The sequence below is a fragment of the Pinus tabuliformis genome, chromosome 8, assembly GCF_031772625.1.
Source record: "Pinus tabuliformis cultivar Carrire ecotype Pingquan chromosome 8, CPIR1, whole genome shotgun sequence".
In the NCBI taxonomy this organism is placed as follows: Eukaryota; Viridiplantae; Streptophyta; class Pinopsida; order Pinales; family Pinaceae; genus Pinus; species Pinus tabuliformis.
The window spans coordinates 1,565,621,794-1,565,638,809 of NC_142294.1; positions in this window are offsets into that span (position 1 = coordinate 1,565,621,794).

Genomic DNA, 17,016 nt, shown 5'->3' on the forward strand with positions numbered 1-17,016 from the left:
TTAAATAAAATATATTTTATTAAAAAATTTATATTTTTAATATTATTTAAATATTATTCATGGGTCTTGGATAAATAGTGATTGGGTGCTCTTTTAAAGTATTATTTGATGTAAAGTCACTGATTCAGTTACTTGTCTCAATAAAAGTGATATATTGGATATGATAATAATGAAATCCTATTCAATCTTTTAAAAAATATTATTTAAATATTAATTATTTTATATTTAAAAAAAATAAAAAAATTCAAATTATTTTTTTAATATAAAAAATATATATTAGAAATATATTACCCAAACTTTAAAAAAATATTATTTAAGTATTAATTATTTTATATTAAAAAAATAAATTTATAAAAAATATTTTCAAATCATTTTTTTAATATTAAAAATATATATTAGAAAAATATTAAATAATTAAAATTATAGTAAAAATATTGATTCTAATCTACGGAGATGCCCATTTAGTCTAAAGAAGATATGTAATTCCTTGATTACTAAATAATATTGATGTTACAACTTAGTAAGAAAGAGATGTGTATTTCTAAAATTATTAAGCTATGGTATTTAAAAACAATATTAATAACAAAATTATTTTAATATTAACTATAAATAAAACATTTCAATGTAGATATTAAATAACATAATTTTATATCAATTTATATTTGAATATCTATATTAGTTAATATATTTTAATATCAACTTTATAAATGTTTATATATAGAAAAATGTTTAAAAAAATACAATATTAGTAAAGGAAAAAAATCATAGCTTATTTGGAGTAGTTCAATTGGCAATGGCCATGTTATGAAATATTATCTAAACCATGAAATCAAAATTCAAATTTCACTTAAGTCAAACCCAAAAACAACCAAAAAATAATATATTTCAATATCAATTTGGAATATAATTATATAGAGAAATTTTTTAAAAATATAAAGAAAAACTTAAAATATATATATATATATTTAATTACTTTTAAATAAAATATTTAAATATTAATTAGATGTATATATTATATATAATTTGATGCTTATTTTTTTAAAGTCATACAAAGTCATAAATTCGAATATAAATAGAGTATATGCCCTTTCATAAACTCATATAAAATATTCCGATCACAGGATAAGCCTATTGGCTAGGACAAGTCACATTCATACAAAAGTGTATTCCATGTTCAAAGTTTAAAAAACTCGGTAGAAAGGTGTATTTATGATTCATATTCTGTGGAGCCATTTATGCAAGCAGAGCTGTATTCCATACTCCCAGATTCCATATGTTAGATGCTGGAGCTCATTCCATTGAATTTATACATGGCAAGCAATTTTTTTTAAATATATGAAACATGGTACGACTGGATATGATGATAAAAATGTACGGTAATGAGGGGTGTGCTTTATATGGATAAATTAAATTGAAAGAAAAATCAGTAACAGACGTTATTTTTTAGCCACTCTTTTTTGAGAGTAGTAGTATTGGAAGGTGTGAAACCCTTTGACATTGATTTTCGATTTGGATAAAAATTAATAATTATAATTATTTATTTGTTTTTTGTGTTTATAGTTAGTTTTATCGATATAGATTTGGATAAAAATTAATAATTGTATCAATAAGTATATTTTGCAGCTCATTATGAGGGAGGTGTAATTAGCTATTGTATCAAATGTTGTAAAAGAAACTTTGAAAAGCGGTAGCATATGGAGAAAGAGTATGGATGAAGACATATGTGATATATTACAATTTGAGTGAGAAAAATAACATGGCATTAGAAATAAAGTGAGCTCCTTTTTCGCTATCCTATTGATTTGAGTTGCAATATGTCAATTGAGTGAATGCTTAGCAGTTTCAACATTGTACCTGCATCCCATCAATGTGTTTTTGCTCCAACTAATACAGTCTTTTTTATACCGTGTACATTATCTCCCATGAATACTCCTAATGATTTCTATGATTGCTTTCTCTTTACTGATGTAACACATCTATGTAGGAAACATATATATATATATATATATATGAAATGTCCATGAAAAGCAAATCATTTATAACATTACAAGTGAACAGTAAAAATTACAATCTTCCTTGCCTAAACTTGATTCTGAAAATAGAAGTAGATCATAATGCAATCCATATCATAATGGAATCCATCTCTACACTTGCATATATTATAATAATAAGAGAAGACTGCTATATATAGATATATATAGATAGATAAATGTAATGCCCAAATCAATACATGGTTATGGCAAGTTAAATACTATCATGATTAACATAGTTCAAATGATTTGGATGCACCATTAAACATGTTTTATTATCATAAGCAAATGATTGTTAAACAACTCGATCTTAAGTTCTTGACTTAATTATATAAAATATGATGAGATACGATTTTGTACACAGCATTGATTGGCAATCCTTAATCATGTTGAGAGTTAAATTATATTTGGGTACGTGGCTGGCCCAGGCACCTCATGGTACAGGCCCTAGCCTCGATACCCACCATGATACGCATGCACATTTACTCTCTGTTGTCCTGGTCTTGGTGGCTCACTGCAAGTTGCTTAGCTTTCCATCTCCCAATGAAAATACTTAGGATTCGACTCCTCCATTAGTGGCTCTCTCGGGCTGGTGGGATCGAATGGACCACAAACAATCTGGCAACCTTTTCTTGGCAGTGTAGTTTCATTTGGTCTTTGTTTTTCATGGAGGGTTCATGACTCTGCTCTGTTCTTAGTCATTTGTTCTCGCCTGTAGACCTGGTTCATCGAGTTGTTCGTTCCTCACTCCAGTGCTTTGACACAACGCTAAGGGTTATGCAAATGATTCATCGCCCTGGAACACCGATGACAAAGACAGGCTTGCAAGACCTCTTTTCTCAAGTAAGGTTTAAGGTTTTTATATTCACCATTTTGCTTGGTTTTGCACAGTTAGGTTCATTCTCGCATGTTTCGATTCTTCTGTTTAATCTAATGCACTCCCTCCTGTTTTGGTGTAAGGTGAGGGTTTCCGAGATGGAGACTTGGATGGGATCTGCAGCAAAAGCTCCTCTTTTGACTTCAGAGTTCGTGACCACCCCCGGGTACTCTGACTTTCTTTAGATCTTGGTTAAGACTATGTTTAGGTGTTTTAATTGGGAGCTTCGAGCTGCTGGAACTGTGGTTCCTTAGATTAGTTTCTTTTGTGTTGGCTCAGAATTTCATGTATAAAGCTTAAGGTAACCCGACAGCTTCGGCCAAATATGGGAGGTTTTGAAACTCTACCCAGGTCGACTGCCTGTTTGTAATTTACACTTATATTCTGGACATTAACTTGTATGAAAGGAACTGTTAATGATGGAGTATTATTTTGATGGCAAGGGTTTATACATTTGAAATGCAAGATCAGTTCATCCTTTCCCTGATTTATTTAATATTGAGTTTTGGAACACCGAGAGTTCTCTTTTCTAAATTACACAGAAAAATGTTTACTAACGCTACATACAACTTTTAATATGACTCTGTGTTTATATTCCAATTGTTTTGCATTGTCTCCGTTATGCTTTAGAATTTCTTGCTTCTTGTCGAGAAGAAAGAATAAAAAGGAAAAACGAAATCTTTGACAGACCCTTTGGGAGTTTGATAAATTAGAGTTCTTTTCTTTTGTTATCTGGCTAGTACTGTAACTCTTTAAATTATTTATGAGTTCTGTTGTGTAGCCACAAGGCTTTACTAAATCAACTAGCAGGTATGTGATGTGTTGTTTTGTTTATAATATATGTGCACGATTTGGATACCATATTAGATAACCAATGTGAACAAGTTGGTTGGCAGCATATTTGCCTTCTTGTGTTTGAGGGAGAATCCTTTCGGTTGAGAGACTAATTTTATCTGTCTTTTTTTACTGATTAAGTAAAAGACAAACAAGGTTTCTAAGTGATATTGTAATAGTAGTGTTTGCGGAAATCTCTTCTTTCTAATTTTTGTTTCAAAGTACAGACATCTGGTCATTTTCCAATTTTGCTTTATATATAAGGAATTTTGTTATTTCCCAAATGAGCTTCCATTTCTAAGTTTTGTAATATTATTATTAACAACTCTTTAATAGTTCTTTTCTGTAAATATAAAGAGGGTTTCTTCTCCAGTTTATCTATTATTTCTCTACTTTTACTCTTTGTTTAAATATGTCAGAAATTAAACAAAAATAGTACGATAATTATACTATATCTTAAGAAATAAGAGACCCCCTCATTACTTTTCATCAATCATTCATAGTTATTATTTCTTAACATGATCTATCAGTCATGCAGACATTCAAAGAATAACAGAAATTCTTACTTATTTATTTCTTCTATCAGTCACGCAAACATTCAAAGAATAACATAAATTCTTACTTATTTATTTCTTCTATCAGTCACCCAGACATTCAAAGAATAACATAAATTCTTACTTATCTGTTCACGTTGTTCAAGACTAAATCTAACACAAGATTTGCACTTTAATTTCCTCCCTGCCACGAGATTACTTGATATGGTAAATCCCCCCTCGTGTTACTCCTCACTTCAAGAGCTTTCTCTCTCCTTAGAGACTTTAATGTTTTCTGACTATCTGATCCTTACCAGACATAGCCTTCACAGACTATCCGACCCATCAACACAATCTCCTTTTGCTCTTCTAATCTCAGATACCCCTATCCTCTTGATCCTTTTAGTAAAATACTCTAGGATTTAGTTTTGGAGCAGATAACTATCTCCATAACTAATTACTTGGTAAAATAGTATTTACTAATAACTATCTTCATAACTAAATTTCCAAAAATAGTTTATAATTTAAAATAGTAACAATTTGTTCTGGTTGCAGTAAAAATAAATAAATATTAACATCAATGGGGGATATTACATCTTCCCACCCTAAAATGGAACATCGTCCCGATGTTCTCTCCTTGCAAATAGACTCGGAAAGTTTTCTTTCATGACCTGTTAATCTTCCCAGGTGGCCTCTTCCGGGCCATAGTGCTGCCACTACACTTTAACCTGGGTGATAACTCGTTTCCGCAGTGTTACTTCGCTCTGATCTAGTATAACCAATGGTTCGAATAGGAACTCGCCTTCCGGTTCGACTTGAACATAACAACAAGAGGTGTTAAGTCATTAACTAGTTAACCAACACATTTGCATCAAAATATCTATATGTACACCTTACCTGTATATCTTGCCATTTGATTATGTGGTTAGCGTCATACACATATTTCTTAAGTAGAGAAACATGAAAGACATTGTGTACACGAATGTGACTAGGTAGGACAAGTTGGTAAGCCACCGATCCGATTCGAGCCAAGATTTGAAATGGTTTGCAATATCGGGGTGCTAGTTTAGCACACCTTGCCCATTGTAAGGTACTTTTCTTGGCTTGTACTTGAATGTAGACATGATCTCCTACTTGGAATTCTCGAAAACTCCTCTTCTGATCAACAAAGTTCTTCTGTCGGTCCTGAGCAGCTTTTAAATTAATTTGCACCTTTTTTCACCATTCCCTCCATCTCTTCTAACATATCAGGCCCTAATAACAGTTTATCCTCTATTCTGCTCCAACTTAAAGGTGTCCTGCACTGGCGTCCATACAAAAATTTAAAGGGACTCATTTGAAGGGATGCATGGTACCCGTTGTTATATGCAAACTCCACCAAGTGTAAATAATCTTCACATTTAGTGGGCTGCTACATTACATACGTTCGTAGCATGTCTTCAACCACCTGATTCACTCTCTCAGTCTGCCCATCTGTTTGTGGATGGTAAGATATACTGAAGTGCAGTTGTCTGCCCAATCCTTCAAAGAGAGCTTTCTAGAAGTCTGATATAAATTTAACATCTCGGTCGGAAATAATCATCTTAGGGATGTCGTGCAGTTTAAAAATGTTCTGCATAAAAATATTAGTGATTTGGACTGCTCTATAAGTTCATTGAACAAGTATGAAATGAGAAGATTTGCTCAATTTGTCTACCACCACCATGACAAAGTCATTTTTCTTCCTTGATCTAGGCAGCCCAGTAATGAAATCAATAGATATGGTTTCCCATTTCCATTCTGGAATAGGCAGAGGGTGAAGTAACCCTACTGGATGTTGGTGCTCAGCCTTCACTTGCTAGCATTCCAAGCATTTGGCTAAATATTTTTCCACTTCCTTTTTCATACTAGGCCAGAAAAATTCTATCTGCAGGGCAGAAATCATTTTCTGATACCTGGGATATGGCTTGCATAAGGGATCTTATGGTATTCATCAAAAATGAGATTTTTAAGATGTTGCTGGTTAGGCACATGTATCCTCTTTCTATAAATCAATAAATTTTTTGCATTTATTTCATATCCCAACTGTTGTTCATGGCTGTTAGGAATTTTTGCTTGCTGCCATAAATGTTTATATGTTGCATCCTGCATGGCCGATTCTTGAATCTGCTCAAAAAAGGTAGTTCATGACTCACTAAAAGAAATTTCATATAAACAATTTACCTTCCGGCTTAAAGCATCTCCCACCTGGTTTTCCTTTCCTTTTAAATGCTTAATTTTGAAATCGAATTCACTCAGAAAATCAGCCCAACGAGCTTGCCTGGCATTCAAAGTTGGTTGTTTGAAGTAATTAGTCAAACTATGGTGGTCAGTCATTAACAGAAATTTCTTACCTAATAGGTAATTCCGCCACATTTTTAAGGCATGAATGACCATAGTTAGTTCTAAATCATATGTTGAGTACTTTTGTTCATATTCTTTAAGCTTCCTAGATTCGTAGGCAACCACTCAGCCCTCTTGCATTAATATGCCACCCACACCTTCCTTATTGGCATTTGTACATACCACATAATCCTTGTTGGGATTAGCAATGCTCAGAATAGGTGTTGTGGTAAGAAGATGCTTGAGCTGATCAAAGCTCCTTTGACAGTCGGGGGTCCATTTGAAAGCCTTGCCTTTCTTTTGTAGAGAGGTGATAGGATATGCTACGTGGGAGAAACCCTCCACAAATCTCCGATAGTAACCTGCTAAACCCATAAATGATCTTATGTCGGCCACATCCTTTGGTGTTGGCCATTCTGTAATGGTCCTTATCTTTTCTGGATCTACGACAATTCCATCCTTGGTGATGACATGTCCCAAGTATTGGATTTTCTCCTTAAAGAAGTCACATTTACTGTATTTGGCATATAGTTGGTGTTCTCGTAGGACTTGCAGAACCACACAGAGATGTTCCTTATGTTCTTCCATGTTCCGAGAATAGATTAGTATGTCATCAATAAATATTAATACAAATTTATCTAAGAACTGATGAAATATGTTGTTCATGAGACACGTGAAAGTGGCTGGCGGGTTAATTAGTCCAAATGGTAATACCACGAACTCATAATTCCCATAACGCGTTCTCAAAGTGGTTTTTGCAATATCTTCCTCCTTAATCCTGATCTGATGATACCTAGAGCGGAGATCAATCTTTGAAAATATGGTTGCACCTTTCACCTGGTCAAAGAGCTCATCTATCCGAGGAAGAGGGTATTTGTTTTTAATGGTTAGTTTGTTCAGTTGAAGGTAATCCACACACATCTGCAAGGTTCCATCTTTCTTTTTAACAAACAATACCGAAGCTCCCCAAGGAGATACACTGGGATGGATATACTTCTTATCAAGTAACTCTTGAAGTTGCATTTTCAATTCAGTTAACTCGAGTATGCTCATTCGTTAAGGTGCCTGGGAAACTGGAGCATCTCCTATAATCAGCTCAATAGTAAAATCTATGTCTCTTTTTTGGGGTAGGCCCGATATTTCTTCAAGAAATACATCTGGAAAATTTTGTATTACAGGTATGTCTTCTAGTGATGCAGATTTATCTTTAGAGTTAGCATACCCTATGTTTGGTCAATTTAGTGAAGTCTAAATTGAAACTTTTAAATGTCAACCCGGGGCTCGTAAGCTGATGAAGTGATGTGTACTGTATGTACTTAGGCAACTATTTCTTAAGTTTTGTCGTTTTTAACTTTTTAAGTTTGTTTTCAAGTCTATTTCTCCTACAGTGATGTGACGGAAATGAAAATAAAGTGAGTGAGGTGTGTGTGATTGTGATGAGTTCTAGATGATTTCTTAAAGCTCAAAAAGTAATCTACGAGAAAGCTTTGAACATCAACTGAAATGAAATTACTCTTAAAGGAAAAATGAAAGCATCAAATGAAAGACTAATGATCTTGGCCCAGTGTCTATGTTGCTGCAAGAAAATGAAATTGAAAATGACATCTACATTAACTTAAAACAATAGCAACTACTTTAGTTCTTCAATGAAATCTCAAGCAATGTACACTCTAAGTGACAAATCACACTACTTAATTTTCCCTTAACCTTTCTGTCTTTAGATGGATTGATCATATAAGAAAGAGTTATGAGTGAATTAGCAACGTGAGTCTTAAACAAAATAACCAAGCTGTGTTAGTGATATTTTGGTCTTCGATAAAGATATTGAATTATAAAGAAGAGACCATCAACAAGTAAACAACTTGATTAGTAAACAATTATGCAACTTAAAGAAATGATAACAAAGAAATAAAGGCTGCAAACAAAGAAGGTCAGCACCATTAGACAAGATGATCACAAGTATCACTAGCTGTGAAAAAGAAAGAAAAGAAATTGTCCCGGGCACCTAAGCAAACTGCAAAAACACACTGATCAGTCATGGAAAAATGCAGAAATATAAATGGACAGAATTCAAAGTTATATACAGCTATTGTACATGATCAAAGCATAACAAACAAAAGCATTCTGTACAACTATTATACAAAAGTTGATAAGAAGAAATGCATGAAATGAAAAGCACTGTACAAGCCTTAAGTAAACAGGGGCCCTCTGCCTACTCCAGCCAGCTCAATAGATCACTTAAACGCTCAAATGGAGAACAGTCTTCTCATATATTACGTAGCAAAAGTAAAAGTTACAGTGGGGTTCAATATTACATAACAACAGCTAGCTAATAAGCGTTCAAATACGCTTTATTTATAGCAGGAAAACCAAACTAACTTAATCACAAACTACGCTATTCTAACAACTGTGTGAAGAGCACGTAATCTAGCACAGTCCACGGATTTAGGCAACGGTCGAGGTGGGTATTAAATCTCTGGTTGGATTCGTGTTCCCCATCATCTGCGTGGTTGAGAAAGAGGCCAGCTATGCTTCACGTGCTCTAAACCGAACACGCAGAGCCGTGCCACCATCAATCACCTTCGTTTGACCGAAGTTGCCCCCTCGTTGACCATGGGTGTTTACGACTGTTATGGCTGAGCTGGAAGGACACACACCATGTCCTTAGTGCCACGTACTTGCCCATGTGGCCCTTCTGACCGGAGGACACCTGGATCATGCCGTTTAAGAAAACAACTGCGGAAACTGGGATCAGCTGCGGAAACTGGGATCAGCTGTGGAAACTGCAGGTTTTGAACCAAAATTCTAATCCAACAACACAGTCATTAGCATAATTAATAAACCATGTAAAAGTCCTATAATACAATGTTTTAAGCAAATTGATGAAGGAAATGAGTGATAAAGGAAGGAAATGAATGGAAAAGGAGGCTGAGAGGATGTTAAAAGGAGTGCAGGTCTAAGGCTCAACATACCCCCACTGTGAGGATGTTGCATGTCCTCATGCAACCAAAACTTGTTAGTGTTTTTCAGTCCATGTGCTCAGATGCTTCCGCCAAGACATCCAGTCTTCTCCTCTTTCTCCTTGTTGCCAAAATTGTCCTTGGTTTTCTGACTAAACACTTGAATTTTAAATTGATCAAGGCCCTGCTCAGTTTCTTGCATTTTCTCTTCAATTTCTTGTTCTTCTTCTGCCAGAGCCCAAGGTGAAGCATGGTGTTGTCATGGACAATCTTGTCCACCTTGCTTTGTTCTTTCAATGCTTCATTCTCCTGTCTAATATGCCGGTTCAAAATTTCTAGCTCAAATACCTCTTGTTTTAGAGAGTGGACTTGTTCCTCAAGAGGCAATGTTGTGCTTGGACCGGCAACAGATTGCTCCAAGGTCTCCAAATAATTATATGCTTCCTGCTGGTCAGGGTCAATGTCAGGTGTTTGTCTTGGCCTAAATTCAAATTCTTGAAGACTGCTTTCTCTTTCTTGCTGGAAGGGACTTTCTTCTCGTGGAGGACTTGGCTCAATATCTAGCTGGATTGGAGTCTTTTCAGGTGTGCCCAAATCAATGAAATGTGACTGCTTTTCTTTAGTCACACTCTTCTTTTCTATAAGTCTACTGCTCCTTCTCACTTGCACACTAGTACTCTTTTGCTTACTACTTTGTTCTTCTTTTTGTTTCTTCTTTGAGAGGGCAGTAGCTTGGAGTTCTACTAGTCTATCAGCCAAGGTTTGATAGTCTTCTTCTATTGAAGGTTCAGGGGATAAATATGATTCTTGGACAACCGCTTTCCCTTTATCCTTTCTCTGTTTCTTAGTTTTCTCTCTCTCCACTTCTTCCTCTTGAGTAGTCTCCTGAGTTTCTATAATGGGATGATTTTGGGCTACAACATCCTTTTTCATTCTTCTACTTCTTTTTGGAACTCTAGGAGAGCTGCTAGCGGAAGCTTCAGTTGCCTCTTGAAAATGATTCCTGACTAAAAACTTTTCCCATGTATCATTGTTGTTTTTCAATTGGTCTTCTATAAGAATTTTAATGAACCCATGATGATACAAGTGAGGTTCAATATTGCCTATATTCTTTTGGACACTAAAACTCATCTTTGTTAGGCTTCTTAACAGAAAATAGGGCAAATTGATGGCATGGCCCTCCATGAAGTTCATCATAATTCTAGCATGGTACATATACATAGTGCCAAAGCGGCCTTCACATGTTATAAACTTTTGAACTAATAACAACAATGCAGTCCATTCTTCTTTTATAACATGTACAGGTATTCCTTTGGTGAAAACTGAAGTGTCCATACCTGGATTCTTGAGCATATTTTTCCATTCTTGATCTTCAACCCCTCTGTTCTTGAACCATCGGTCTCCCACCACAGGTAAATTAGTTGTTGTTGCTATAGAGTTTTCTGTGACTGTGAATTTCAGATCTCCTATTTCCACAGTACTTCCATTGAATGAACGAGCAAACGTTTTTGTTACCTCCTTATCATATCCTTTGAATTTCTGAATGAACTTCAGCCATTTTGCCTTTTTTAACACTTCTTTTTTCTGTGGGTATCCTTCTAGATACTTTGAGCCTTCAGGCTCAGCTCGAAGCAATTTCCCCATCTCAACTTTGGCTGAAGTTTTGACTGTATATGAATACTCAAGGAGGATGCTTCACGGGAGAGACAGATAGACTACGGCTAGAAGTGAAATAGCCGCACTGTAATGCGAGGTAATACAGTTTGAAAACGAAACTGTGGAGCTTGAAACAGAGCTGCGGGGTTTAAAACAAAGACGTGGAGAGCTGCGGGGTTTGAAACGAAGCCGTGGATTTTACAGCAAAAACGAGAGCGGAAATGGTGTGAAGGTAAAGAGTGGAAGACAAGCACGGGAATGAGTTCGAATGCGTGCGAAAACGGAGTGATAAGGGAATGAGATAACGGCCAGATCCCTTGGAGTCGGACGACTTTCATACACGTTTCAGTTTTTGGCTGCGGAGATCGTAGTGGAGAAGAGACGTAGTACGATAGGTCTCTTCTTCTCTGTACGGCTAATTAATGAAAGCGCAGTCTCGATTTGAGTTTAAACTAAGGGTGATTATGAGACCGTTATGAGGATCTGAGGTGGATGAAGGATGATTACGGCGGAGAAATGGGATGATCTTTGCTTAATCATTGCATTTAGTGACTCTGTCCACGATTAATAATTATGCACAACATGACATTCAAATGGTTGTTTGGAGAAAAATTTTGATCATACCTTTATGGGTTTACCATCTGTCGATTAAGGTTGTTGATCCATGATTGCCTTTTGATTCTTCAGGTGCCTTCCATCCTTGTTGCCCTCTGACTGTGATTTTTTTTTGAAAATAGAGTATTGTTGCTGTGGAGACAGAGTGTGCTGGCTGCGGAATCTGGTGCGAGCTGCGGAAACAGTTCTCAGCTACAGAAACTGAAACAACACCCTTCTGTCTATACAAAAGTAGTTAGAGAAGACTTGACTGAATGAAATAGTCCTGAGAGGGACTTTTATTGATGAAATGGAGTGAGATGAATGAAATGAAATGAAAATGAAGTGGAATGGAAATGGAATGGAGATGAAGTGGAATGAAAATGGAATGGAGATGAAGTGGAATGAAATGAAATGGAATGGAGATGAAGTGGAATGAAATGGTAAATGAGATGGAAAGAGAGAGAGATATTTTTTATTTGGAAAATATAAAGTGTCAGGTGCCCCTAATTTTCACCTCATATTTTCTGCATAAGACAGCCAATCCAAGATTGGTTTTCAGGCTTATACAAGAGACCTCTTTTTTTTTTTTTCTTTTTTTCTTTTTTTTTTCAACTTGAAAGAAAAAAAGACTAGGCTGATGGAGGAGAAGAATTCTTCTCCACCAGCCTCATTGCAGAATATTCTTGGAACATTTTAACAAACTCCTCCTTTGAGAGTGGCTTGTGGTAGATTTTCAATCGGTGGCCATTCACAATGAGAGGAGTCTGAATCTCATCAATGGTCTTTACTCGAACTGCTCCATTGTTAAAGACTTCATCAATCTCATGTGGTCCAAGCCAATGAGTTTGAAATTTTCCCTTGAAGTCCTTAAACTTGGAATCAAACAATAGTGCCCAATCTCCCTTCTGAAACTTTCTTTCCTTGATGTGTCGATCATGCCACTTAGTTCTTTGGTGCTGAACTAGATCAGTCCTTAAAATTGCATCTTGTCTTATTTCATCTAGCTCATTTAGTTGGTCCATTCTGTGCTTTTGGGCTTCTGATAGGTTCATCCCCAATTGAACTGCCATCTTGAAGGTATTGACTTGGAACTCAATGGGGAGCAGGACTTCTTTCCCATAAACAAGTTCGTAGGAAGAATGTCCTGTTGTGTTCCTCCATGTAGTTCTATAGGCCCATAAGGCTTCAGGAAGCCTTTCTGCCCAATCTCTTCTGTGGAGATGAACAGTCTTGGTGATGATGCTTTCAAGAACTTTATTTGTAGATTCCACTTAACCATTTGCTTGCGGATGGTATGGAGTAGATGTTCTGTGCTTGATTTTGTATTCCTCCATCAGCTTTTCCATCAATTTAGATGTAAATTGACTTCCCTGATCTGTCACAATTTCTCTTGGGACACCAAAACGAGTAAAAATATCCTCAAAAGGAAATTGAACAACTGAATTTTCAGTGGCAGAAGGCAATGCTTTGGCTTCTACCCACTTAGTAACATAATCAGTGCAAACCAATATATACTTCTTTTGCTTAGATGGTGGATTAATAGGTCCAACGAAATCTAGAGCCCATTTCTCAAAGGGTTCGATGCATACTTGTGGCTGTAGTGGCATTTCATTTGAAGGAGTTGGTCTCCCAACTCTTTGGCAGTTGTCACACCTTCTAACATATTGCTTTGCATCTTTGAAGAGAGAAGGCCAATAATATCCTAAAGAAAGGATTTTATAGGCCGTCCTCTTGTCAGCAAAGTGTCCGCCGCACGGTTCATCATGACATGCCTTAAGGATGTCAGGCATTTCATCTTCCCGAACACATCTTCTGATCATACGATCTGGCCCTGTTTTGAACAATTCATTAGAAATCCATGAATAATGTGAACTCTCCTGAATGATTTTCCTTTTCTCATTAGGAAATAAGTGTGGAGGAAGCTTCCCTGTAACTAAATAATTAGCAATATCTGCATACCAAGGGGTTTTAGTAGTTACTGCAAACAAGTATTCATCTGGAAACTTATCCTCTACAGGAGAATCTTCGTTAGTGTTTTGGATTCTAGACAAGAAATCAGCTACTGTGTTTTGTTTCCCTGGTCTATCTAACACAGTAATATTGAATTCTTGTAAAAGTAAAAGCCATCTTGTAACTCTGCCATTAGTAACAGGTTTGTTCATAAGATATCTAATTGCATAATGATCAGTATGGACAAATGTTTCATAGCCGGTTATATAATGTCTAAACTTGTTGATTGCATGAACAACGGCTAAGAATTTTTTTTCAGTTACAGTATAATTTAACTCAGTGGGAGTCAAATTTTTACTGGTGTAATAAATAGCGTAAGGAACTAAATCCTTTTGACCCAACACAGCTCCTAGAGTTGTATCTGAAGCATCTGTAGAAATGTGGAAAGGGAGTTTCCAATTTGGCCCCCTCAAAATGGGTGCTTCAGATATTCTAGTTTTTAAAGTTTCAAATGCAGATTGACAGTTGGGATCCCACTTGAATTCACAGTCTTTGGTAAGTAATTTGAAGAGTGGAGATGCTATCTTGGTGAAGTTTTCAATAAATCTTCTATAATACCCAGTAAACCCAAGAAAATTTCTAACATCCCTTTGACAATTTGGAATAGGTAACTTGGAGATGACTTCGACTTTTGATCTATCAACTTTGATTCCATCTCCTGAAATATGATGTCCTAAAACAATCCCTTCAGTAAACATCATAAAACATTTTTCATGACTTAATGAAAGATTTGTTTCTTTACATTAATGAGGAATTTTTCCAAATTTTCTAATGTTTCTTCAAATGAGTTACCATAAACTGTAAAATCATCCATATAGACCTCTACACAATCATGAATTAGATCGGAAAAGATTCCTAATACTGCCCTTTGAAATGTTGCGGGTGCATTACATAATCCAAAGGGAAGTACTCGGTAAGCAAAAGTCCCCCATGGACAGGTAAATGTGGTTTTATCCTGATCTTCAGGTGCTACCTGAATTTGATTGTAACCACTAAAACCATCCAAAAATGAGAAATACTTTTTGCCTGCTAAAGTATCTAATACTTGATCAATAAAGGGCAAAGGAAAGTGATCCTTCAAGGTTGCTTTGTTCAATTCTCTGTAATCAATGCAAACCCTCCATTTACCATTCTTTTTAGGTACTATAACCAAAGGGGAAACCCACCGGCTATCTGAAATAGGGTAAATGAAGTTTACATTAAGTAACTTTTGGAGCTCTTCTTTCACTATCTCCCTAAGATTTGGATTCATCCTTCTTTGAGGTTGTCTGATTGGTCTGTTGTTTTCCTCAATGTAGATGTGATGAATGCTAGTCTTAGGATCAATACCTTTCATATCGGTATACTCCCATGCAAATGCAGTAGAATGTCTTTGCAAGACTTTGGTTAGCTCTTCCTGTTGTGATTTTTCCAAGTTTCTATTGATGTTTAGTGTTTTTCCTGGAAAGATCTCAATGTCAGAACTACCCAACTCTTCCATAGAGAAAAGAGACATTTGTCTAGATGAAAGATACTCTATGTCAGAATCCAACTGAAATTGTGTGGAGTCATATTCTGAAGATGGTTCGAAATTTTCTAATGTATTTAGAATTTGACTATCTTCACTAATCTCAGAAATGGTAAAGACAGGTTGTATAGTATCCTCATCATCAACCCACTCATTATCTCCTATTTATGTGATTGCTTTTGCCGGAGGATACATATTGAACTTCTTTGTTGAATTACCATCAGAAATGTACATGTCCCCAGACCTACAACTTATGAAAGCATCAGCTGTGGCTCGCCAAGGTCTTCCTAAAATAAGAGGATGTCCTCCTAGATTACTCTTGGGAGTTAAAATCATAAAATCCACTGGATATTCCCAAGAATCTAAGGAGACTGGAATGTCTTCTAATACACCATCTGGTTTGATAATGGATCGATCTGCAAGTTGCAACAAGGTGGGTGTAAAAAGAAGATTAGGAAGTTTTAGTTGTTCCATAGTCTGTCTACTCATGATGTTGATAGCAGCCCCTAAATCAATCAAAGTATTTGGTATTTCTACCCCATTGATATGTGTTTTGACAATTGGACTACCGGGGTCTACATATTTCTGCATAGTAATCTTTCCCATCATGATGTCTGCAATTTTTCCTACCAGGTGGATCCTTCTGGTATCTCTTGGTTTCCTTTCTGGTCTTTTAAGGCTCAACTCCTTTATTGTTTTTGCTAGAATAGGAATTTCCTTAATGGCTTGTAACAAGGGAATCTTGATACAAACATTTTTCAATTCATCTAGAAAATTATAGTCAGGCAACCAAATTTGTTTTTCCACTCCTTTATCAATTTGTAATCTTTCAGGAAAAGGAGGTGTGGATAGAGATGTAGGTTGCTCAACTATGGGAGTTGTGGGGGTTGACTCTTTTTCTTTTTCTTTTTGAGTGTTTGGGTTTTGAAGAGATGCTTCAGAACCCTTATTGGCTTTAAGAGACTCTTCCTCAGAAATGCTTGGCTGCTGAATATTTATAGAAGGTTGATCTAGGATTCTACCTTATCTGAGTTGTACTTCATTGAGAGGAACAATCATATAGGTAGGGAATGGTTGACCTTCCATCATGTAAGCATTTTGAGGGTTTTTATTATTGGGGTTTGGCAATGGCTGAGAAGGAATTTGGTTTGACTTAAGCAAGAGTTGAGAACTTTGATTATGTTGAGAAGGTTGTTGTTGTTGAGGAAATGGCAATTATAGTTGTGGACTTTGATTTGGAAGTTGTGGAACTTGCTGGTTTTGAAAATATGGAGGATATTGATAGAATTGAGCAAATCTCCCATAAGGATTTTTCATACCTTGTATCCATGATTGAAAAGGATTTTGAGGTTGGGACCAAGGTTGTTGCCAAGGATTCCAATTTGGTTGGGGTTGAAAATTCATAGAGTTGTTAAACCCTTGATTTTGTTGCCCTTGCCAAGGTCTCCTTGCAACAAAACAGAGAGATTCGAGTGTATTTGGATCTTCTTGAAAGACAGCTTTGAGCCCAGGAATTGAAGGACAATCCTTGGTCTCATGGTTCTCTGAGCAAATTACACATGTTTCTACAACTTTTGCATCCAAGGGACATTCCCTTAGAGCATGTTTCTTCCTACATTTCGGGCAAAAGATGGCCAAAGCCTCAGCTTCT